Source organism: Taudactylus pleione, unplaced genomic scaffold (assembly GCF_031769625.1).
Source record: "Taudactylus pleione unplaced genomic scaffold, aTauple2 ptg000810l, whole genome shotgun sequence".
NCBI lineage: Eukaryota > Metazoa > Chordata > Amphibia > Anura > Myobatrachidae > Taudactylus > Taudactylus pleione.
In genome coordinates, this window is record NW_028285212.1 from 3,198,916 (window position 1) to 3,225,194 (window position 26,279).

At 38.3% G+C, this 26,279-nt stretch overlaps 1 pseudogene; it reads right to left on the bottom strand.

The window, feature by feature from the left end:
* Nucleotides 1-26,279, bottom strand: part of LOC148474837 (uncharacterized) — a 52,530-nt pseudogene that overhangs the window by 19,218 nt on the left and 7,033 nt on the right.

A 26,279-nucleotide genomic window follows, 5' to 3' on the forward strand; every position in this document is an offset into this window, starting at 1 on the left:
AAAAGAGGTATAACTGACTCACTCTAATGCAATAGACCTGATTGATTTCAGCTTTGAACTTTATTATTTGATTAAAAAAAGTCCATTAACAGTTAAAGTATTTAAAAATGATAATAACCATATTTTCAAATCTTTTACTATTAATAAAATGCTTTATTTAGGAGTAAAGTGTTTTTTCATGATTTTCCTCTATTACCCAAATTCTAAGATATCAATAAAAGATTAAGTACTACAATGATACATGTTCCACCATGAGGTTTGTTGGATAGGTCTCCCCAGGGAAATGGTAGGAATTCTAATTACCTGCAGTGTACTGTCGGAAATAAGGTTTATGTCAATTGATAAATCTGCACTACTTGCTCCTAGATGGGCACATACATCAACACAGTTTCTAGTAGAAGAGAGCATAAAACAAAAGTTACTATACATACAGTAATTCCAAACATCATTAAACAGTAGATAGAGAACCCTTTTTCGTCAAACTTACTTTGACAGGTATCACACCCCTAACCTCTCCCCCTGGCATTCCAACTTTCCATCCCCATTTGATATCATTTAATATGAATTTTATATATTTTTTATATTAAATTATCTTTTTGAAAAGGTTTTATATAAAAATTTAAATCAAATGTAATATAACTGCGATAGAGTTTTATAAAGCGGGTTATATAAAATGAGTTCCTCAAAAGAAGCTGATGTTTAATCACAGTATTGTTGTTAACCCTTAGATGAAGCATTATCAGCAAGATGCTGCAGTCTCTTAAAATAGCGTGTTGATTTATAAAATAGGGTTACAAGCTGTAAATATTGTCTTTGATTCAAGCGTGATATCAACAAAAGTAAATAAATCTTTATATAGCAGGCTGCTATGGCTACGAACAAAAGAATTGGTGCATCACGCTGCGCCGCTAACCAAAATAAGTGGATGAAAAAGGCGTATTACACGATATTGAATCCAGGCAGTTATAGCGATTTTGATAACTATTATAAGGCCAATAAAGGCGCATTTAAAAGAACGGAAATAAAAAAATGGATGCAAAAACAAGATGCTTAGATGTTACATAAGCCGGCTAGGAAAAACTATAAAAGGAATATGATCTGCGTATCGTATATAAATCAGCAATGGCAATGCAATTTGATATCACTCATAGACCTTGTGGAGTACAATGCTGGTTTTAAGTATATATTAACCATTATCGATATATTCAATAAGAGGGCATGGGCTTCAAGCTTAATGTCTAAGAGCACCGCAATCGTCGCTAACGCTTTTGAAAAAATATTTCAGCAGGGTTGCGTACCAAAGAAGCTGCAAACTGACCGTGGTAAAGAGTTTCTAAACAAAATCCTAAAAAAACTGTTAGAAAAATATGATATACATAATTTTATGACCAATAATGACGTGAAGGCTGCGGTTAAAGAAAGATTCAACAGGACTTTAAAAACATGGATGTGGCGCTATTTCACAGTACAGAATACTTACAGATATATAGATGTTTTACAGGACTTCATATACAGCTATAATAACATGTATCATAAAACGTTTAAGGGTGCACCGTGTGTTGTTAATGCCTCTAACGCTTTGAGTATTTTTAAGATGACGTATGGCAAATACTAATAAAATACAGCCTTGATTAGCCGTCGGGGAGCATGTACGCATCTCCAAATATAAGGATATATTTCAGAAAGGCTATGAACAGAATTATTCTGAGGAAATATTCATCATACAGGCTGTGAACACTAAAGGACTTAGGCCACTTTATACGTTGGTGGATCTGTATGGCAAAGTTGTAACAGGCAGTTTTAACCCTGAAGAACTTCAAAGCATACTCAAAAACTATAACAGAATTTACAAAGTGGAAAAGATTTTAAAAATCAAGGCAGTCGGAAATATGCGTTGGTCAAGTGGCATGGTTACCCCGCAAAATTTAACAGTTGGGTTGCAGCATCTGAGATAAAAGATATATAAAGTGAATCATGCTCTAGACAAGGAGAGAGATGGATGACAAGTCGTTCTACATAACATTGAACAATAACGCCCCAGCGGACACATTCCCGCAAAATCCGATTTCTAACTACAGTATACAACAAAATTTGAAAAGAACATACACTTAAGTGGTGAATGGGATGTAGCTCTAACAGAAATACAGTACCCGCACACATGGAATACAATCAATATACACAACTGTGTGTTGAAAATAACGCGGATGTCATGAGGGTGTGCATTAAACCCAGTTTTTATGAATCAATCGAGGTGCTTCTTGAAGCATTCAATGCTGAAATTGAGCATCATAATCTGGAGGAAGGGGTTAAAACTATGGTATGATCCCCTCAAATGCGCCATATCCTTCGACAATAAGCCGATGTACCAGCTCACAGCTGGTGTTAAGCTGACAAGAATACTGGGTTTACAACCTAAAATTAGGTTTTTAAAGCTGTGCACCGGCATCAACGAAAGACAATATATGTTGTACGTGTACACAGACATTATTGAACACCAGAGGGTCGGTGATAGTTATGTACTGTTGCAACGGACTGTTGAAATTAAGGGACATAACAACGAAATGGTTACAATTCAATATGAGAAGCCCGATTACGTACCTTTGTGCAAAGCACATTTTGACATTTAGAGATAAAGAACAACCAAAATGAGAACATTGCTTTTAACTTTGGGAAAGCGATCATAAAACTACACTTTAGACATTGCAAAAACAATTTTTATTAACCGGACAGAATGGTCACTATTAAAAATTATGGCGATCCGGCACTCTACACGCAATATTATAAAACACAAGCCGGTAATGGATTACCTGGTTTTCATGGCAGCGCTTACATGTACGGATGCGGTTTAGGCAGCAAGTTTCAAAGCCTTATAAGAAAAGCCGTGCCTCTTTTCCGGAGAGGTCTAGAGTTAGCTGAACCACACGTGAAGACCGCGGCATGTAATATCACGAAAGACGTTATCGGACATGCCACAATGGCTGTAGTGAATAAATACACGAGGCAAACCAAACCAATCCAAGATGGTTCAGGGATAATATATACAAGAAAAGGCATGTCTAAAAGAAAACTGAAGCAAACGATAGCACTTCCTCCTTGGGGCATCCCCATTTAAAACAAAAACCGGAGATGCCGCAACTTAAAGAAGAAGAGAAAACTGAAGCATGGTGTTGGTGGTATTTTTTAAACAACATGTCTTTCATACACTCCGAGTTCGTTGAATGCGCTAAAAACAGAGCTGTTTTTTTTTTTACATGCCCCCGACACAAACTAGCTTAGAGAACAGTCTATATGTCGAAGTTCAACCTTTAGTGGTGTTATCCGATACAGCAGTGCCTGAGTTTTATACAGCGGTCAGCGGCGAAAACTACTACAATCTGAACAACACCCTGCTGTACGTGACGTGCAAGATTGTAGAAACTGATAACATGGCGATAGCCCAAGGGGCATGGGTTGCCCTTATTAATTACCCCATAGTGAGTTTATTCAGCCAAGTGGATGTTACTTTGGGCAACAGGGTCATATCACAATCCAACAATCTTTACGCCTCCTGCAGGTACATTGAGACTATATTGAATTATAGCTCCGATTCTTTGTCAACAAAGCACACCATAGGTTTATTTTACAAAGATGTGGCTAAAGAACATAACAACAGGGTGCTGGACGGCCTGAATACTGGTTTCAGAAAATGAGCAGGAGCGACCGTGCAGAGCCCCATGGTTGAATTGCTAGGACCGCTTCACTGCAACCTTTTCCACCAACATAAACTAATTTTAAATGCCGTTGACCTGAAGATTAAGCTCATCAGAAACAAAGTCTCATTATAATAAATTTTTGCTAATGTGGATGCCTTTAAAATACAGATTGTTGCAGCATCGGTTTGTGAAAAGAGCGCAAGTCTCACCGGCCGTGTGGATTAAGCACACGCAGGCCCTGCTAAATGGCAACACAAAATATGCGATTGACCACATTGGAATGAAAATCTACAGCATACCTGCAGGCAGTAGAGTGTTTAACCTTGAAAATCTATTTTTGGTTAAGTGCCAAAAATGGTCATAGTCAGGTTTGTGGACATTGAAGCATTTTCTGGAGCCCTTGATCGGAACCCCCTTTGTTTTGAACATAAAAAAGTGAACTTTGCATCCCTTTATCTGGATGGAATGCCGCATACAGATCACAAATAAGAAGAAATCTGATGCCGGAATACTGGTCGACCACGAGAACACCTCTCCCTGATAAGAACGGGTAATCTACGTGCCAAATTCCACTTTGCTGAAGCATTGGATCATACAGTCAATGTGATAATTTACGCTCTCTTTGGTAATATCATTGAGATTAATCAAAGACACAATGTGCTGTATGATTACCTATAAGTGAAAGAAACTATTTTAATACTTTATTGACTTTCAACAATTATAATTGTGATAAATAAAAGAAAAGAAAAACAAACACAAAAAAAGAGAAAATGAACACGCTACAGATAAATTGTATTCTGTACACGGATCCAAGCACGCACTGTTATTTTAAAGGAACCTATGTGTGTGATATGTTGCCTACCAGTAAACTGATGCGTTACCCCTGCGTGTTTGTAATGAATATGCATAGTAGCGGACAGCCCGGTGATCACTTGTTTGCTGTTTATTTTAATGAATCGGGGGTTTGTTATTTCTTTGATTCTTATGGACTCACGCTGGACAGCATTATTTTCCCAAAGAATATCATACATTTTTTAAATTTTAACTCAAAAAGCATTTGTCACCATTACAGCCAGTTACAAGGCTTTTCAAGCGCTGTATGCAGGCAATATTGTATTTACTTTATATGTTTAATGTGTAAAAACTAAAAATTTGAGGAAATACTGTCCCGATTAAGTAATGATATAAAATGTAATGACCGTTTAGTTGCAATGTTTGTAAGGTGTCTGCCGAAAAGGCTTTGCTTGTGCCGCTATATGGATAAATGTATACAGAAATGTGTACCTTGTAATCATCCCTGCATTTGAAACATTCTATGTACAATCTTTCATAACTATAATAAACAATGTTTTCAAACATTATGTTGTGGTGAGCCTCTTCCATAAACACCGATTAGAAACAAAGAACAAAACAGGCCATTCTAAATTCTAAAAATATTTTATTGTAACATAAAAAGTATATTTACAGATACATCGTCATTGCAATATCATAGCAATTGTAATCAGGACGCTGCTTGAAGCATTGTATACACAATGATTCATTGCTATAATAAACATTTTTAAACTTTTATTAAAATACAGGCACTTTAAAATAATATACAATACAAATAGATTATAGAGTCAGCCATTCGGAATCCTGAAATATTTCTACAGTTCTTTTCCTAGGCATTAAGTAACCACGTGTTGTAAACCCGGGGGTACTTAAAACATATAAGTATCTTTTCTTATGCGATTGTAGCGACGGTGGGGTTGATAAATACTCATCACCATTGGTATATGTTTCAGCCTTTAAACGGTCTAGGTGCATCCTATTGGATGCATTGCCAACCACAGTGGACGGTATATTTATTTCAGCCATTCAGCATTTTACGGCTCGACATGCTGTGGCTTTGCGTGATGCTTCTTATTAAATACAGCATGTTGGAGCCCTGCACAGCATTACCTTTATACAGAAACTCACCTTTAGCATTCCAGTTTGTGATGTGTTTAGACCCGGTCATTTTACTCAAAAGTATATCACTGTTTTTCCTAAACCGGTCATTAACACCGTCCAAAATCTTGATAAATGGCTTCAGAACCATCTGACTGACCGGAGTTAGTTGTTTGAGGAACAGTTGGCGTTTCAGGCATTAAGAGAGTTAAAGTTGACATCTCTCTATCAGACTATTTACTCAACACCAGATATTTCTGCAATGCGGCTGTGTAACGTTTAGCCTTATCATACCCTGATAAACCATTATTCTGTAGAATGTTTATGATCTCTACATCTAGGCCTTTCACCACTGCCTTACGTATATCATTGTTACCCGGTTTGTTGCGCAAGCGCTCTATCTGTTGTTGAGGCACCAGATACATTTTCTCAGCATATTCAATCAATGATTAGTCAGAAGCCCCATTAACAGTATAGCAAAACCAAGCAACGAACCAATAAATCCGCTGGTCTGTTTCACCAACTGCTTCTTTTTATCAATGGTGCATTTCTTATTACATAGCGATTTTATAAGGTTGCGCTACTTTTTAAGGTAATTCAACTGTTGTTGTGACATCAGTGTTTTAACTTTTAGTGTGTTGAGCACAATCTCACAAATGGCAGTCACCAAATCGTTTGAAGCCGTGGATAAAATAGCATTTCTTTTAGTCGGTGTCACCTTTATTAACGCTTTTAAAAGTGCCCAATTACAACGTAAGCACACTGACATGCTCACTGTTTGTGGCGCTATGGCAAATGACTAAAAGTTGAAGAATTACATCTTTTTAGAAGTATGCTTTTTAAAGACGTACACTGCCGGTGTAGCTGGCAGGAATAACCCACTTCGTAAACGGTACTCATCAAGCATGTTGTTTCTTAAATCAACCAGTAAATACCCACAAGCAGCTCTGGTCGCATTTTCAAAAGCCTCTAAAAAGAACCTTGATTGCCCAGGATACATCTGCCTAGCCAGCGTCGTCACTTGTAATTTAATCCTAGGGTTTTTGAATAGAACCATATATTTTGTATTTAAATGTATAGTTCTGCTCTTTTTACCTGACAAAACACATTTTGCACAAGGTACATGATACTGAGATTTCTATGGTGTACATACTTTGTGAAAGCTTTCTCAATCTCTGAACTATTACTAGCCGACTCCATCAGATCATCAACCATTTCTAAATTAACCTTATCGGGTGGAAAAAGTTGGTCATCGTTAAGTCTCAGGTAACCCCTCTATAATATGCATACTGGGGTAATTGCGCAGCAGATTGTAAAAGCAATGCCCTGAAACTCCAAGGATTGTTCATCTGCTAGTGTTAATGCGTAACAGTAATTTGGTATGTGTACACCCATCTCCTGCATACATTCAAAATCATAAAGAATGTATTTTTTTGTAGGATCCACAGGTTTAATGTTTTGTATATAACACAAATGCCCTGCTAAACTGCCAATGCACACCTTGCAAATGGGGCATGTCATTCCCTGACACTTGTGGCTGGGGCTGGTGTACAAACCGCAGTGATTGCAATACAATTTTTCAAGACAGTGTTTTGCTAGAGCCTTGTGCTCCTATAAACAGTCGGTTGACCTGCGAAACACCCTACACACAGGGCATCTTAGCGCCGCCTTCAGTGTATCAACACAGGCCTGTCTGAGACAGGACTTACAAAAGAAGACACAGTCATGATTATTTCTGTGGTGGTACACTGTGGAAAACTTGCAGAAGAATCACTTTTATGTCTAATATACCATAGTAATGGTCATCGTGCCATAAGATAAACAGTATGTTGTCTTTGTATTGACAGTCTGTACAATAGTAATGCCAGTCCCCGCTACTGTAATACAATATTTTAATTGTTGCTTTTAAGTGATTTAAAAAACAAACAAAAACAATGTCGCTAAAGCTGATCGCTTTATCAAGGGGAAGATTCGAAGCTTTATGAAGCACGAGAGCTCAATCGTGTATAACGAGATTTGTGGCATTATCATTGTCCAGAAGTTTGTAGAGACTAGCTGCCAGACACAGATTGTTACCGCTGTTATTGAAATTGTATAACATCTGTGTTTCTCAATAATTAGGCTGTGTGGTATTCTCCACATCCGTTGAGCCGTCAGGGTGCCGCCTATGCGATTCTTGAAAACAGAGATCACAAATTTCAACTTTGTATCAAATAAAACCTCAGAATTACTTTGCAGCGTGTTTGTTATCCTATTAAAAAAACTGACGGCATCTAATGTATTGTGCGGCCTTCAGTGTGAATAAATGGCATTGTGTAAGCCTCCTCCCTCCAAACTTAACTGCAAATGGTCATTAGAGTCGACATTAACCATGTAGCTATCGAGCATGGCCTGTATTGCATCACGTATTGCCCTCATAGTATCTACAAAATGATGTAACCCTATCCAAATTGACAAACCGGAAATGATGGTGGATTTCAGATGCCCTGAAATTGGGTTAGTTTCGTTTGTATCTGTCAATGGATTCTAAAAAAAAATGGGGTGTGTCTCCTCGTTATTACCAGGAGATTCCGGACCAACAGGTACGGGCGATGCTATGACATGGCCCGTCTGTCTACGCATCAGGATGATGCGTTGTCATTCTGGTTGCTTAATCTATGCATGCCTTGTCGTCCTAGTCTAAGCTGTTTCTGACTTCTTGCATTTATTAATGTGCTCACAGTGCCTTTTACTTTTAAATGCCTGTTTGTATTTTTACAGCGCTGCGCTCTACACACTGCAAGGTGCTTAAATCCGTGCCCTTTCATAATTAATCATTTATTTTTTTTTACCGAATGTGCGTGGGCCTGTATAAATGCATTTGCTTTCCTATCTACTCTGTTCTGTTCTAATATGCCTTCCATATATTGGTTAATAAAATCATAAAGCACGTGCTGATTGCATTTGCCACTGTGCATAATTTCTGCATGTCACATTAGCAGCCCCTCCGCTATGTGTTTCATGCATGTGAGCTGTCTAAAATATCACAGATTGTTAGGTATGATTTTCAATTTTAATATATTACTTGCGCATTCTGCCCTCGCTGGTGTACCTGTAGTGGTTTATCGACCAACACCTGAGCCTGTTGATTCTACACCCAATGGCACTGCGACAGCATCATCCAGTGCATCAGAACACCACTCCACCACAGACACACCAAGCCCAATGCTCGGAGTGCCTGAAATACCACCTTCCTCGTGCACGTCTCTCGATTCTACATCTGATGGACATAACACCTGGGCATCTTGATGCATATCAAAATGGGCTCTGTCTGTGTGTCTGCAATTATAATGGCCATGGACCGTGTGGCTGGCAAGTTTATAATCTTATGTTCTTTTGTATGCCTGCTCTTGTACATGCTTTTTGAGTGTCTGTCGAGGCTCTTAACTTTTGCACTCTCTGCACTGGTGTTAACACTAGTGCAGGGCACTTGCTCATCATCATCCTGCCTGGGCAACTTCTTGTATTTGTTACCCTTGTTACAACTATCTGCTACACTTTGTTATGGCGTCAATCTCCTTCTTTTAGGAGCTGATTCATCAGTATAACTAAGTTTCCTCTTTAATCATTTTTGATTAAATGGCTCAGTCACCCAATGCATTGTGCATGACATACCACTCATACGCCTGTTTGGTTTAATTTTATTGTACAGCTGGTTCATTATCAATGGTGTAGAACCAGCTAGATGATAATGGCTGTTCGGAGGTGTTGGCTTGCATTGGTTCTCTGTGTCAGCATCAGGTGTATGTGGCATTGTTATTCTGTCCGCGGTTGTATGGGGCTCTGGTTCTCCAGATGTTTCATCATCTGATACTTAGTACTAAAATATAAAAGAAAAAAAAGCAGTTAGATGTTCAGCTATGATATACATTTCGCTCTGTGGAAAAATAATCATTTTAGATGCTTGCAATGCACGTATAGCATCGTTTTTTAATTAACTTACTCTTGATAGAATGTTTTTGAGGTAGTTCTGGGTCCGGCAACAGTGGTGGACACATTGGTATGTCGCGTATAAGGTTTCCAACAGCTGATTGGCCGCACGGAATGGTAGGGCTGTCTGAGGATTACAAATGCGTAATTTAAAAACATCTCACGATTTACTTACAGGTGATTTGCCCACTTGGTAAATCGCTCATGGATACTTACAGTTGGTTTGCGACCTCGGTGACGAAACGTACTCCATGTAAGGATTTTGGAATGTTCCGATATCATCCCCAGATGTGCCTTCTGGGCCGTATGGAATGGTTCTTCTCAGGTCTTGACTGAACAGCCTGTTCTGGCTTGTTGACTGTTAAAACAAAATATAGCACAAAAGATATATATATATATATATATATAATATTTTATTTTTATTTTTTTAACTGTTAACGCATGTTTTTACATGGTAATATGAACATGTAAAGATATTTTAACATCTCTGAATAAAACTATGTTGTACATACCTCCATTATTATTTTCTAAGGATGAGTCTTGGAATAAATGTAATGCTGAAAGACAAATTAAAAATGTTTTTTAAATACACATAATTAATCCACATTCGCTAAGTATCATATCTACACAATGCTTATGAATCACAAGTTATTGCAAATTGTATTTTAATTGCACTAAATCACAGCCCCCTGTAATTGTGAAAACCTTTTTTAAATAATGCCATAAAACTTTAATTTGTTAGTGTCACCGTTTGCAAAAGAAATCATTAGCCAATAAAACTTAATGTATCTTAATTTAGCTCCCCTCGGAAGGAGGGGAGCTAAATGTCAGCAACCTTGGTGAAAACCACATCGAAACACATCCAGTGGTTCAAGAGATTAGCCTGAATGAACAAGCAGATCCCTAAATAGGGTATGTGTGTGTGTGTGTATATATATATATATATATATATATATATATATATATATATATATGAGATATTTCTGCAGCAAGATTGCAATACAATTTTTACCTTTTAATTATGAGACTATAAATGAGTGCTTTTTATACATTCATTATTATACTTATGTATGTTGCAATTTTGACACATTTTGTTTTTATTATTAGACAAGTTACGTGTTTACAGTAATTTAGCTAAATATCTTTTCATTTTAATTGAAACATATAGAATGTGTGCACCTATATATGTAACATAATACTCATCTAGGTATTTATATCTAAATCATTATCTAATAAGTATGCAATTTATTGTTTAAAAGTATATGCCGATATTTGGGTATAATGATTGGCTTAGATCTATTCCTGAGTAGAAGGTTTGCTGTTAATTGAGACCTCCCATGTACTTTAGATCACTTTCCAGTAAACTGACCAATGATCTGTGCACTAATATTTTCATGAGAGGAACTTTCTGATTTAATCAGCACCCACATGACCTGTATTTTTAGATTGGCTATCAGTGATACCATGTGATCACTCTAGCCTTGATAAAGGAGTCATGCAAAACATACGTTGGTGTTCATTGCTGCACTGTTGTTGAATGCATATATGTTGTATTATGTATATTCAAAAGACCTCTACAATATTATAAAGCATTGCTAAGAAACTTACTTTTTTGGGCATTTGTAACAATCTGCCTTTTATTGTACATGTCAGGAGTATAGCTGCAAATGTGCTGCTTAATGGGGAAATATTGATCACTATAGAAAGGGATATACTGTATATGCATAACATTTATGTTTCTGCCAACATTGGTGGATACTTAAATAAGAGGATATAAAGCTCATTCAATTTGATTTAAAACATTTTTAAAGCAGGAATACTATGAACAATCCACTAGTATGTAATCAGAGTATGTGTCGGGGTATTACCCATTTCATATAATGACTGTAGCGTATGTGCAATGATTTCAGTTGAGCTTTATATATGATATAAACCTATTGTGTCCTCAAATCATTCAGGAATCTTTTTTTTTTTGTATATGTTCATCGCTATACAGTGCATCAGATCCGATTGTGAGATCTGATACTGTCAATCAGGAGTGATAATATATCTTAAATGTGACCTATATGAGATAGAAATGTGTGATATTTATTCATTCATTTTATTTCTACATTTTTCTGTATATAAACTGCCATATAGGAGGTGATACCACCCTAATATTGTCACACATTACAGGGACATATATTAGATGATTTCTTTTGAGAAACTGATATTTATTGTGGAATTAGAAATAGAGGATACTCCTTGAGAAGACAAAAGTATTAATACATATGGCTGTATTCAGTTAGTTGTGAAAAATCAGTTTCTGCGGAAAAATATAACCGGTGACATTTCACATTCAAAAATTTATCCCCATATTCAATTGCGTAGACTTTTCACCAGCGAAAACATTTTGTCTATGAAAAGCAGACATAAAAAAGTGCAGAATTGGGGTGCAAAATTGCTGAAACCCCCCTGCAGCCTTGGGATAGCCCCCTCAAAGGTATACTGTAAAAAAAAAGTTTTTTTAAAAACTTAACCCAAAAAAGTACTTTTGATTTGTGGGCGAAAAATACCAAAGTTGGAGGAAAAACTTAAAAACTCTGCAGTAGACTCCAGGGGGGGTCCCCAAGTATGCGCCAAGTGTTTTTTAAGATTGCAGGTGCTTGTGGCATGTAGATATGTAGATCTTTTTTGTTTTGGTTTTTTCAAACTTCACATTAGCAACTTTTAAATATTGTAGCACCCATTATTATGTACCTCAAATTTGCTGGGAGTAGTTTTTTTTACTTAAAAATAATGCTATTCTTCAGCACTCATGCAAAGACGTTATTTTGAAGCAATTTACAGTGTTTAAGTACCCCAAATATTTTCAGCAGGGCTATTCGGGGGCTTCTATAGTGAAAACCAATGTTAGTGCATCTTTTGGGGGGTGTCTGGCTGAGTTCCTCCATTTTTGACAGGACTTTTCACCTGGTGCAGTTTTTGCATCCTTTCTAATTGAATACGGGGAATTGCGGGAGCGCGCCTGATAGTTTTCTGCATAGAAAACCTGTGATGTTTGTGAAAATCTCGCCATGCGAAAAAAAAATTCCAGTGCAAAACTATGCTCCGTAATGTCTTAGTGTAAATATATCCATTAAATTACCGTGGTTCAAACAACATTAATTTCACACTGTGATTCATATAAAAGTTTTTAAAAAAATCAGATGAGAGGATATACAGTAAAGTATCATTGTTTTTTTAGTGTGGAACCTTGACTTTGATTCAAAATTTACATCACTGAGTTACAATATATGCATTATTAACCTGCTAGGATTTGACATAAGAGATCCTGTTCTCTGAAATTAAATGTAGATAGTTACTAGAAACATGTCTTATTTTCTGAAGCAAAACCTAGATCAGTGGTTCTCAAACTCCGTCCTTAGGACCACACAGTTCTCGTTTTCCAGGTCACCCTGCAGGTGCACAGGTGTATTCATTACTCACTCACACAGGTGGAGCTAATTATTTAACTTGTGATTCTGTGAGGACACCTGGAAAACATGCACTGTTTGGGGTCCTGAGGACTGAGTTTGAGAACCTGTGACCTAGATACTTGGACCAAATTGATTACTTTGGACAACAATGCACAGCCAATATTTTAAATCACACTTTGTTTTCTTTCACATTTTTTTATAACTTTTAGGGGGGTATTCAATTAGGTTGCGAAAAGCCTAAATTATCGCTGATAACTTCATTTTTGCCTGTTTCAATTATCCCCGTATTCAATTCCAAAGACTTTTTGCAGGTTCGAAAAGTCTTTGTTACAAAATGGAAATAAGTTTTCACCATGTAATACATGACGAAAAAAGTGCAGAATTGGGGTTTTGGGGTATAAATTAATAAAGTTGCCTGCACCCCTTGTAATGTCCCCCAAAGGTATTCTATGTAAAAAAAAAATAAATGTCCTCTGGTCACCCCAAAAAATGTAATTTTATTTTGGGGGTGATTAAAAAAAAAGATCTTCTAAAGTAGCAAAATTGATTCCAGAGGGGTTCCCAAGTATGCAGCAGGTGTTTTCTAGCATGCGGTTGCTAGCAGCAGGTGCATTTTTTAAGGATTTAAAAAAATGACTTTAGGGACTTAAAATATGCTTGCACCCATTTTCATGTACCCTAAATTTGTTGGGCATAGTTATTTTTACAAAAAAAAATAGATAAGTGCTATTCTTCAACACTTCTTCACAGGCGCATTTATGCACCAGCCACCGCTATTTAAAAACCCTGACTACCTTCAGCAGGTCAAATAGGGGGTACCCATAGTGGATCCCCTATGTCAGACCATCTTTAGGGATATGCCAGGATGATTTCCCAAAAATTCCCAGGACATTTCGATACCTTTCCACTGGGTCCCATTTTCACTGGATCCTAAGTGAATGTGGGGATAAGCGGGCACGCGACCGATACTTTATCCCTGCAAAATCCAGTGATGAGGGTGAAAAGTCTGACCTTGGACTTTTCGACCCATATTGAATATGGCCCTTAAGTTTACACTTGCTGTAACATTTTATGGGAATATTTATTTTTATGTATATTTGGATAATCAAATATTGTAATTTTTGTAAAACTTATTGTTCTAAAAAGTGTGACACCATAAGAAATAAAACTTTAATATACTATTTTTTTATGCCGCTACTATAGAGACACAAGAGTGCACCAATATCAAACTGACTTCTCTTTTTCCTAGTCCTTTTTGTATATATCACATTTCATTACATGTGATATTCAGCAGTATACATGCTGTTATCAGACACTTTGAAATAAGACATAAAAAGTCTCCAAAGTCATTGTATGGGATTCCCCACAGGCAATATTCAGTGCAGGGAAATATTTTCCCCCCCAATCACAACTATCTTAAATCCTTCCATACTGATATTTGTGCATATACATGATTATTACTGGCTGCTCCTATACAGTATAGGACAGCTGGTATTTATGGGCATTTTGAAAAGTGTTATATTGCTAATAGTGGGAAGTAACTGATGCAATAGATGTATGTGTACTGCAGCCATATTTGTCTGTGGGTGATGTTAGCTGGAGTACCCGATCAGGAGGGAGTATTTCCCCATAGACCAATTCTTCATGTCTCCTATACTTAATCCTAGGGACACATTGCTGCTGATCATGTGTTGCAATTTACTCAAAAATGAACTACCACATCCATTATGACAGTATGCACTATTTTTTCTTCTTAACATAAAAGATATAGGGCCATATTCAATTTTGAACGAAAAGCCATCATTTTTCACGGATTTGAGTTATCACCGTATTCAATTTGCTGGACTTTTTGCCAGAGCAAAAAGAAAATTAATCAGACCCTGCGATAAAGTATCACCTTAAAATAGGGTGGCGTACAAAAGTGCAGAATTACGGTTTTGGGGTACAGACTTCCAAAAACCACCCTGCGCCCCTTGGACAGCCCCCCAAAGGTATTCTGTGTCAAATTCTTTAAAAAAAAGTACCTTAGGACACCCCAAAAATGTACTTTTGTTTTGGGGGTGAATAAAACAAAGTTGTGGGACAAACTTCTAAACTAGCAAAATAGACTCAGGGGGGTCCCAAAGTATGTCCCATGTGTTTTTTTATTGCAAGTGGTTGCAGCAAGTGTATTTTTCACATTTAAAAAAAATTTGCCATTTTAAAATATGTTTACACCCATTTTCAAGTACCCCAAATTTGCTGGGACTAGTCTTTTTTTTTTAAAAACTTGGTAAATGCTATTCTTCATCACTTTTTAAAAGTTGCTAAACAGCTATTAAGACCATTTAAAGACCTCACATACTTTTTGCAGGGCTATTCAGGGGTATCCATAGTGAACCCTAATGTCAGAGCATCTTTTGGGTGGTGTCAGGCTGATTTCCCCAAAAATATGTTTAAATTACCTTTAACCAGGTGTTGTTCCATAATAAGTAATATAGACTCCAATCGAGTATACTTAAGAATTTTGTCATTTTATTAATTAAGTAAATAGATCTAGCCCTTTTAACTGGGACATATTCTCCCAGGGTTGATGCAGCAAAACAACACCCATTGACATTGTCACACAGTACTTATACCCTATTATAATATTCAGGTAATACGCCTTCCTTATACACCCACGAACATCAGATTGTTCTTGCTAGCTCCTCCTTGGCAATCAGAATCAAAACTAAATTATTTAAAGAGATACTCATTGCTTGCTGCATCCCCATATTTAGTCTGAGTGTTGTTCTCAACACAAGTATACATATATGGGCATGCTCTTGTTCACTGTGTTAGATAAACAGTTTTCCTTGGGAGCAGCCTTAAAGACACACACTAATTTCCATTTAAGTGTGAGTTTGGACAGAGAAACAAAATGGACGCACAAATACCCTAATGAATCTCATGCACTGCTTCATTATACAGCATAAAGCATATGTAAATATGGAATTATGTAAATTAATCTTTGACAAATGACAGGACTTTTTGCTGATTTCACTTTTGCTGGGTCCCATTTTCGCTGATTTAAATTGAATATGGGGATGAGTGCAATAAGTTTTTGACCTGAAAACCTCCAATAACAGCGAAAAGTCTGGCAATGGACTTTTCGCTTCAAATTGAATATGGCCCATAGGGTCAGTTGTGCAGCAGCCTACAGGGACTGTTCAGCTATTACGAGTGACTGAAATTGGATATAACATTTATACAGTTTAGGGATGAGCGGGTTCAGATTTCTGAAATCTCAGGTTTTCCCGCTTGACTTGGAACTGAAATCGAGGCAAAATTTTCATCATCCCGCCTTCCGGATTTCACGGGTTTTGGATTCTATAAAAGGTCCCCGCGTCAGCGCCATTTCTCACTCTGGCATTGGACAGTGAAGAGGGAGGGTGGGAGTTAGGGCTGGCTGGGCTGTGTTGTGTTGTGCTGTGCTGCTGTTGTCCATAGGGGCTGTGTCCACTCCTCCAAACTCCATAGGGGCTGGCTGGGCTGTGCTGTGCTGCTGTTGTCCATAGGGGCTGGCTGGACTGTGTTGTGCTGCTGTTGTCCATAGGGGCTGGCTGTGCTGTGTTGTGTAGTGTCCCATAAATGCTGTAGTCCTAAAGGGGTGCTGTAGTGTTGTCCAGGGGGTGATCTGTCCATAAGGGGTGCTCCCACAAGTGCAAAAAACATTTATTTCTGTGTTTGTGAATTGTGTGCACTGTAGCTGCACATTCATCAACAAAGGAGCAGCACCAAGCGTGTGCCTGTGTCATAAGTAAAGGGACGGCTGGCTCATCTGTTCAAGGGTGCTATAACCCCAAAATGCACTTCAAAAAAATAAAAAAATCTTCTTTTCTGTGTTTGTGTGCACCTTAGCCGCACTTATATATCAATATAACGTGAATGGAGGACAAAACTTTGTCCGATAAAAATAAAATAGGGAAAGATATCAAGATCCACTTCCTCCTAGTGCTGAAGCTGCTGCCACTAGTCATGACAAAGATGATAAAATGCCATCAACGCTGTCTGTCAAGGTCATTGCCCAATGTCATAGTAGAGGGTACATAAAATCCCAAATGACAAAGTTCAGGAAAATGACCTTAAAAAACATTTAAATCATCTGAGGAGAAACGTAAACTTGCCAATATGCCATTTATGACACGGAGTGGCAAGGAACGGCTAAGGTCGTTCCCTATGTTCATGACTAGTGGTTCAGCTTCACATGACAATGGAAGCCCTCCTCCGTCTACAAAAATCAAACAAGTTAAGCTGGCAAAAGCACAGCAAAGAACTGTGCATTCTAAGAAGATATCACAAATCCCCAAGGAGAGTCCAAGTGTGGTGGTGGTTGCGATGCCTGACCTTCCCAGCACTGGATGGGAAGAGGTGGCTCTTTCCATCATTTGCATGCCCTCTGCAAGTGCTGGAAGGAGCACCCACAGTCCACTTGCTGATATGCAAATTGAAGATGTCACTGTTGAAGTACAACAGGATGAGGATACTTGTGTAGTTGGCGCTGACAAGGAAGTCAGCAAGGAGGATTCTGATGGTGATGTGGTTTGTTTAAATCAGGCTCCGGGGGAGACAGTTGCTGTCCGTGGGATGAATTAGCCCATCATGGTCATGCCTGGGCAGAAGACCAAACATTCCACCTCTTTGGTCTGGCAATATTTCTATCCAATTCCAGACAACAACTGTCTTGCCATATATACCATATGTAAAGGTGAAATATGTAGGGATAGTGGTAGGGACGTTAACCACCTAGGAACATCCTCCCTTATATGTCACCTGCAGCGCGTTCATAAAAAGTTACTGTCAAGTTCAGACACTTTGGCTAAGACTGTAAGTAGTACAGGGACACCTAAATCCCTTAGTCCTGTTGTATCCAAGTGCCTGCAAACCTCCTCATCAATTTCCTCCTTAGTCAGGATTGGAAGTAGTCCTGCAGGCCATGTCACTGGCATGACTGACTCTCCTATCCGGGATTCCTTTGGAGGATCCTGCATTGCTATGCCTACTGCTGCTGTTGCTGCTGGGAGTCATTCATCATCCCAGAGAGGAAGTAGGAACACCACTACTTTTACTAAACAATTGACCCTCCAACAGTTCTTAGTGAGGAGGATGAAGTACGACAGCAGTCCTACTGAAGCAAAACGTATAACTGAGGCCTTGACTGCTATGTTGGTGTTAGATGTGCATCCGGTATCCACCATTATTACAGTGGGATTTAGACAATTGATGGAGGTAGTGTGTCCCCGGTTCCAAATCCCATCTAGATTCCACTTCACTAGGCAGGTGATAATGAGACTGTACAAAAACGTCCTCAGTGTCCTAAAAAATGCAGTTGTACCCAATGTCCACTTAACCACGGACATGTGGACAAGTGGAACAGGGCAGACTAAGGACTATATGACTGTGACTGCCCACTGGGTAGATGTATCACCTTACGCAGCAACAACTGCAGCATCACCAGTAGCAGCATCTCAGAAATGCCAGCTCGTTCCAAGGCAGGTTACACTGTGTATCACCAGTTTCAGTAAGAGGCACACCACCGCCAACCTCTTAGAGAAACTGAGGGAAATCATCGCCCAGTGGCTAACCCTACTTAGACTCTCCTGGGGATTTGTAATATCTGACAATGCCACCAATATTGTGCGGGCATTACATCTGGGCAAATTCCAGCACGTCCCATGTTTTGCACAAACAATAAATTTGGTGGTGCAGAATTTTCTGAAAAATGACGGTTTTGCAAGAGTCGTTTTGGGTGGCCTGAATTTTTTCTGGACACTTTTGCCATTCAGCAACTATGTGCTGAAGACTGGAGCACCAGCAAACACTCTTGAACCTGCCCCGCCATCACCTGAACCAAGAGGTTGTGACGCGTTGGAACTCAACCCCCTATATGCTTCAGAGGATGGAGGAGCAGCAAAAGGCCTTTCAAGCCTATACATCCACCTATGACATAGACAAAGGAGAATGATTTCCGTGTTGTGGAAGGTTCTCCAGCCCTTCGAGCTTGCCACACGTGAAGTCAGTTCAGACACTGCCAGCTTGAGTTAGGTCATTCCCCTCATCAGGTTTTTTCAGAAGCAGCTGGAGAAAGTAAAGGAGGAGCTAAGATGGAGCAATTCTGCTCGGCATGTGGGACTTGTGGATGAAGCCCTTCATTCACTTTGCGAGGATTCCAGGGTGGTCAATCTGTTGAAATCAGACCAATACATTTTGGCCACCGTGCTTGATCCTAGGTTTAAAGCGTATGTGGTGTCTCTATTTCTGGCCGACACAAGCCTGCAGAGGTGCAAAGACCTGCTGGTGAAAACACTGTCAGCTGAAGCGGAACGTGGCACGTCAACAGCTCCTTCTTCATTTTCTCCCACAACTGGGGCTACCAGGGAAATACTTAGGTATCCTAAGCAACCCGCTGGCAATGATGCAGGGCAGGCAGGACCAAGTTTGGTCATCTGGTCCGGACTGAAGGACCTGGCAACAATTTCTGACATGTCTACGGTCACTGCATATGATACTGTCACAATTGACAGAATGGTGGAGGATTACATCGGTGACAGCATCCAAGTAGGCATGTCAGACAGTCCGTACCTGTACTGGCAGGAAAAAGAGGCAATTTGGAGGCCCCTGTACAAACTGGCTCTATTTTACCTGAGTTGCCCCCCTTCCAGTGTGTACTCCGAAAGAGTGTTTAGTGCAGCCAGGAACCTAGTCAGCAAAAGGCATAGGAGGTTGCTTCCACAAAATGTGGAGAAGATGATGTTCATCGAAATGAATTATCAACTCTTCCAAGGAGACCAGTCTCCAGAATGTACACAGGGACCTGTGGTGGATTCCAGTGGGGAATACTCTGTGAGGATGAGGATGTACACAACACTGAAGAGATTGAGGAATCGGTGGATGAGGATGAAATCTTGCCTCCGTAGACCCAGTTTGTGCAGGGACAGATTAATTGCCAGCTTGTTTTGTGGGGGCCCAAATTAACCAATCATTTTAGCCACAGTCGTGCATTATGTACTGTTTGGGGCCTAGTTTTTCAAACTGCCATCCTGTCTGCTATTGCAGTGTCACTCCTAGATGGGCCATGTCTTTGTGCCGCCCACTCATGTCGCTTAGCATAGTCATCCAGCTACCTTGGTGCAACCTTTTGGACTAAAAACAATATTGTGAGGTGTTCAGAATAAACTGGAAATGAGTGGAAATTAAGGTTATTGAGGTTAATAATAGCATAGGAGCAGAAAAACTCACACATTCTGTGATTTTAGCTGTTTTTATGCTTTTTTTCAAAAAAATACATCCAAAACACAAAACCCAGAACCCAAAACACAGAAGGCTGGTTTTGGCAAAACCAATCCAGATCCAAAACACGAAGAAAGATCCAGATCCAAAACCAAACCCAAAACACAAAACATGAAAAGTAGCCGGTGCACACCCCTATAGAGTTGTTGGTTAATAAAAGGGCTTTTATCATTTTATGATTTCCTCTTATGATAACATTCCCTCTTTATGACAACAATATATATATACATTGTGTAAAGGTGAAAATGTACCTCTACTGTAAAATTATACTTAAGGGCTTTTTTATTAGTAATCACAGCAGTGCCAGAATTAACATTTTGTCTTGTGGTTGACTATTAAATGTTTCACATAAATGCCCACCATTGTACCTCCAAGGTAAGTTAGCTTTCAGCTCATACATGTACTGTTATCATGCAGTACACCAATTTGGAATTATATGACCAAGAGTGGGTGCTACTATTATGTAGCAATAATTATTTTGGGGTGAGCATTTGGGAGTGTGGCCCATCAGGGTTGTTCAGGCTGGACCTTTCTCATGGCATCACCACTTAATTCACATAGAATATTTTTTCACTTCTCTATTCATTTGAATATTATTTGTCATTTTAATTCTTTTAAATTTCATTAACACTTATTGATTTATCTTTACACATCTATCCTTTTACACTTCACTATCACCTTTCTTCCCCTTTTCGTGTTATGCCCTGGGGATGGTCCTTGGCTGGAATTTTTTTGGGTGCCTTGCTTCTCGGACGTGAACCCCTTAATGTTAGGTATGCTGGTATAGAGGAGCCTTGACTTCGGCCCAGCGCTTATTCATGTATTTGCAAATGTATGTAAACCAATACCTCTGAATTTCTATTATCATGTAGGATTCAAGTATTTTTGATTTAGCTGCAGTATGCTGGGGGGCAAATTCCTTTTTTTCCTGTGTTCACCATATGTACTAAAGGTAACCTGTAGGGATAGTGGTAGCAATAACCACCGTCCTTGCCAGTTACATACCCAGCATTTTGGAGGAGTCTTTCACATGCACACAGTGTAAGTTTCCAGAGCTTGGACGGTAGCTGCAAAAGAGATCAGAATACATTTAGTGTATAACCATTTGCTGCAATTTGATGGTTTGGGATGTTAGGCCTTGGAGCAAATTTTATTGATAAATGAGGAACACCAATCATAAACTGGAGTTTCAACCTTTTATTCAGAACTCTTGCCTTAGTTAAAGTATATCCTGCATAATGACATATAGGACCTGCACAAAAATAATGCTATATAGCTATATCTCTATTTCTCAATTTATATTACACCAAGATGACTATAGACATAACTGATAGGCTACAATAAGAGAGTTATACCTGTGACCATATTGTCCTAACTCTACCATTTCACCATCAGCCTTTATTAACTATTCAGCAAAAGTTGTAATAGAGGAAGACAGAGAAGGGAGGGAGAAAACAAGCTGACCTTACTGCAGTGACACATGGTGAGGGTGAAGGATAGGTGTAATCACTGCTAGAATGAAGTGGGCAAGGCACAAAATTATACTAAAGGAATCTATATGTAAGGGGGATTGGTTTATCAGTCCTAAGTGACCATTTTTTTCTGAAATATCTGAATATTGTTTTTACACTTTTCCCTGTAGGGCTGTCTGATTCTTCTATCCTTATCACTGTGGTGATAATTACACATGAGAATGTAGGGATAATTTTACCTTTATGTAATATATATATATATATATATATATATATATATTATACACACACATTAATAATTAAATATAGAAACACAATCTGAGATTGTTACCACCTACAATACCACACATCATACATATGTCTAGCATATATTGTTATACCTGAGGGCATCATGTCACTTCCATTACATTCACTGCTTGTGTCCAGCACTATAAGGTAAGAATAAACTACAATAAGTTATCTGTATTCATTACTTTCATGACCGTATAATACATTTTTATACACTCACCTTGTACTATCTACATGCAATACTAAAAGGGTAATTTCTGTAAATAAAACCACCTTTATTTACATTTGTTTCATTGTATATTTCCTTTATTATGGCTGTCTTGTCCTACTCTCTGATGTTGGGGCTCTGTGTTAGGGGCAGATTGGTGCAGTGGGAAATCAGGAATATTACCACAGAGCAGGTCCCATCCCTCATTGCCGGGTCGGCTCACTCTGCCTGCTGGCCCAGGCTGAATTTTATGCAGCAATTCATGGGTTTCCATATCACCGTGGAACAGTAACCTGAACCTGGTATCTGCTCCAGCTAACAAGCACTTCCACCCCCCATTGCAGTTTTTAACAAGAGAAGGGGCCATGGCCAGCATGGCTGGTGGAATGGGAGCGAGTTCCAGCAGGCACGTGCACAACCAAGCACACACAATCATATGGGTCCACTAATGCAGGAGGAGAAGGGGCCATAGATATTAACAGCCTCTCAGTGACTCACCAGGGAGATGATCCTAGCAGCTGGGAAAGGTGCTGTAGCAGTAGAAAGGTGGGCTGGAGGCCAGCACCACCTGGAGCAAACTGGGAGTGGGACATGGATGTTGGAGAGGTGAGGTGGCAAACTGCTTCACACAGCCTTGAGAATGGGAGGAAGAGGGTGGGGGCAGATTATCTGGGTTGGACCAATTTTTATTTAACAGCAGTAAGGTAATCTTTGAATGTTTCTAAGGAAAATGTAATTTATAAAGACAGCGCTTTTTAACAAAAGATTTAATACATAAAAATGACCTTACATACAGATACTAAGACATTACATTACAATAAACAAAAAATAGTGTTTTACACAAAACCGTCCGGTATATACACTCATCAATCAGCTAATAGCACCTTAAAATTTTTTAGGTCATATGATATTGAGAATGCACCTTATTTGGTGTTATATGGAGACCATTTTTTTCCGGAAGCATGAAAAAAATCAATAACATGAGACTTTATCTGCTTAGAAAAAACAGATTGGTTTGTTCCAGAGATAGGGGTATTAGTCAACATTGCAGATAATTCCATGCACTAGCTTGTTTAGTGATTAGTACATGCATGCATCCAAGTTTTCAGCTCTATGAATGTTAGTTGTTATGCCCCAGTTGTTAGTAAATACTTATGCCAAGAGGGTTAATAGGCAAGAGGACATTCAGAGCAAGCAATGAAGACAGTTTTTAAATCCCTTATTCATGCAGACCGGAGTTTAAAACAAATTAACTCCTTTTGGGAACTCAGGAGCGTAACTAGGTCAGTTTATTGCTCCCGTACTCACAGTTCACCCGGGTGATGTGATGATATGACAAGTGTTATACCGCCAGCTGGTTTGTATAAGCAAATCCTTAACGTATTTCTCCGCCTCCGTCTATGCTCGGCGGCTTCCTCAGAAGTTCTAATGTCTGTTCTCAGTCTTCTGGCTTTTATCTCGGAGACCGGATGTCGGCGCATGCGCCTTACATCATAAGCCAAGCCTCATTTTCAGGATAAATCGCATGAACGAGACTCGGTAATTAAATGTCTCTGTTGCATCTCATATTGATACAGGAAGTAGCCTTCATGCGTTCCAGCTAAATATTATTTACATATCAGCGGGCAATATATATTATATACTCATGATGGCTTAGCCTGCCTGTTATAATTTCAATGCATAATCCTCAGACTTTGAGGAGAGTGAGATCGGATGCTTTTTAGTGCTTTTGGAGTCATTTGTCAATATATTATTAAAAACAATAACATACATACATATATAGATATATAGAAAAACGAGGAGAAGAGATTGATGTACATTTATATAAACAATAAAAAAAAATATATATATATATATAAATAAACCAATATATTCATTTACATAAAGAACACATATACTAATACCAAGCCCCATTATCAGTTCACTCTAAGTTTATTCAAAAAGATACATCTGCAGCCTCAATAAATTTAATCTAGAGAATACTCAGAAGGGCTGCTAGATGTACCTCAAAAAGAATCTAAACATATATTAAAAGCACCGTGCAATTGATACATAATCCCAGAGTATCACCTTAAACACTTAATCCGTGCATACAGTATAGGAATAAATTACAAACATTGGTCTACCATATCGATTGCACTACACATAAAGAGAGAGAAGGGGAGAGCAACAAAAAAATATATATAATAAGCCAAGGAAAATTAATAATATAAATACATAAAATCAATTAAAAATTCAAATTAAAAGTTATGGATACACATACAAATTCCTAGGATATATAGAATAATAGACCCTGTTTTTATATATAACCCTCGTATCTTTCAGTATATATAAATTCTAAAAATTATTAAAAGATAAGTGTCATATGTAAACATGGCCTAACATAGTGGGCTTATTGCCCTGATCTAGAGAGACCTTCGGTAACCTGGACAAAATACCCCACATAGTTTGCCCCGTTTGAAACCTAATTCAAGGAGTGAAAACTCTCTTAGAACATTAGAATCATGAGAATTCCATTTATGATAACTACAGATTCATGTATCAGATTTAATCTATAGATAGGGAAAAAGAAAAAAGAAGAAGGGGAGGGTTAGAGGAATAACCCTGAGAGGTGAATTAAATTCAACATTTCTGTACAAAATGACAAAGGATAGTTAGCAAGTATCTACATGACTTAACATGGTGGGTCTGATGCCCTGGCCCAAAGGGACCTTTGGTAACCTAGACATAATACCCAACCTATAATGACCCATTTAAACCTATCTCAAGAGGAAAACAGTTCTCTTTGATCTTTATTTTTATAATTATTCTATTTAAGGTAACTTTGGATTTATACAACAAAATCACAAATGGTCATTATTCAGATATTATTTAATTCTACCGTGTCATTAAGACCACCTGGTATTAATGTACCATGCCTATATATCCAATATGCTTCTCTTTTACCTAATGTTTTATATCTGTCCCCCCCGCGACATGTAACCTTCATTTGTTTTATTGCTTTTATCCTTAAATCTTTTGAATTTTGATACTGAGTGGCATGTTTTGACAAAGGGTGTGTCTTAATTCCTTTCGAAATATTTCTGCGGTGTTCCATAAAGTGGGTATGTAACGACCTTGTTGTTCTGCTGACATATTGGATGCCGCAAACACATGTAATAAGATAAATCACAAAGGAGGAAGAGCAGTTCAGAAACTGTTTAATTTTGAAACACTCCTTATTCACACTTGTCTAAACTTTTTTTCTCTGATTGTAAACATGTACCACATGGGGCTTTACCGCATCTATGGAACCCAATTGATCTCATAGGGAGCCAGGTATTACTACTTATTTTTTTGGTCTCACCCTTGAAATGACTTGTTACCAATATAGATTTAAGGTTCTCTGATTTTCTAAAAATCACCCGTCCTGTTGGATTGATTTCCTTTTAAAAAAAATCATCCAACAGTAGTAGTGAGGTGGTATTTTTTATGATTTTTTTAATTTCCCAAGCGTGATTATTAAATTGCATAAGGAAATACATAGAGTATGCTTGTGTTATAACGGTATCATTATCTCCATTAATATTTTTATTTTTATTTTTGTTTATATTTTTTTTGTTCCCTTCTATAAGTAAAAACTTCCTATCCATAGTGCTAACCTCTTGGTATGCTGAACCCAGGATTTCTTCTGGATATCCCTGCTCCGATAGAGATGTCATAAGCTCTTTAGCCTGAATTTCGAATTTTGACTTTGTCGAACAGTTGCGTTTAATCCGCAAGAGTTGACTCTTCGGAATATTGTTTTTCCATCTTCTATCATGCAAGCTTTTGTAATTGAGGTATCGGCTCTGATCAACCGGTTTAATATATGTTTCTGTAACAAGTTTACTGTCCCGGACAGTGAGGGCAATATCCAGAAAATTAATAGAACTTGTGCAGTATGATGACGTGAACTTGAAACCAAAATTATTAC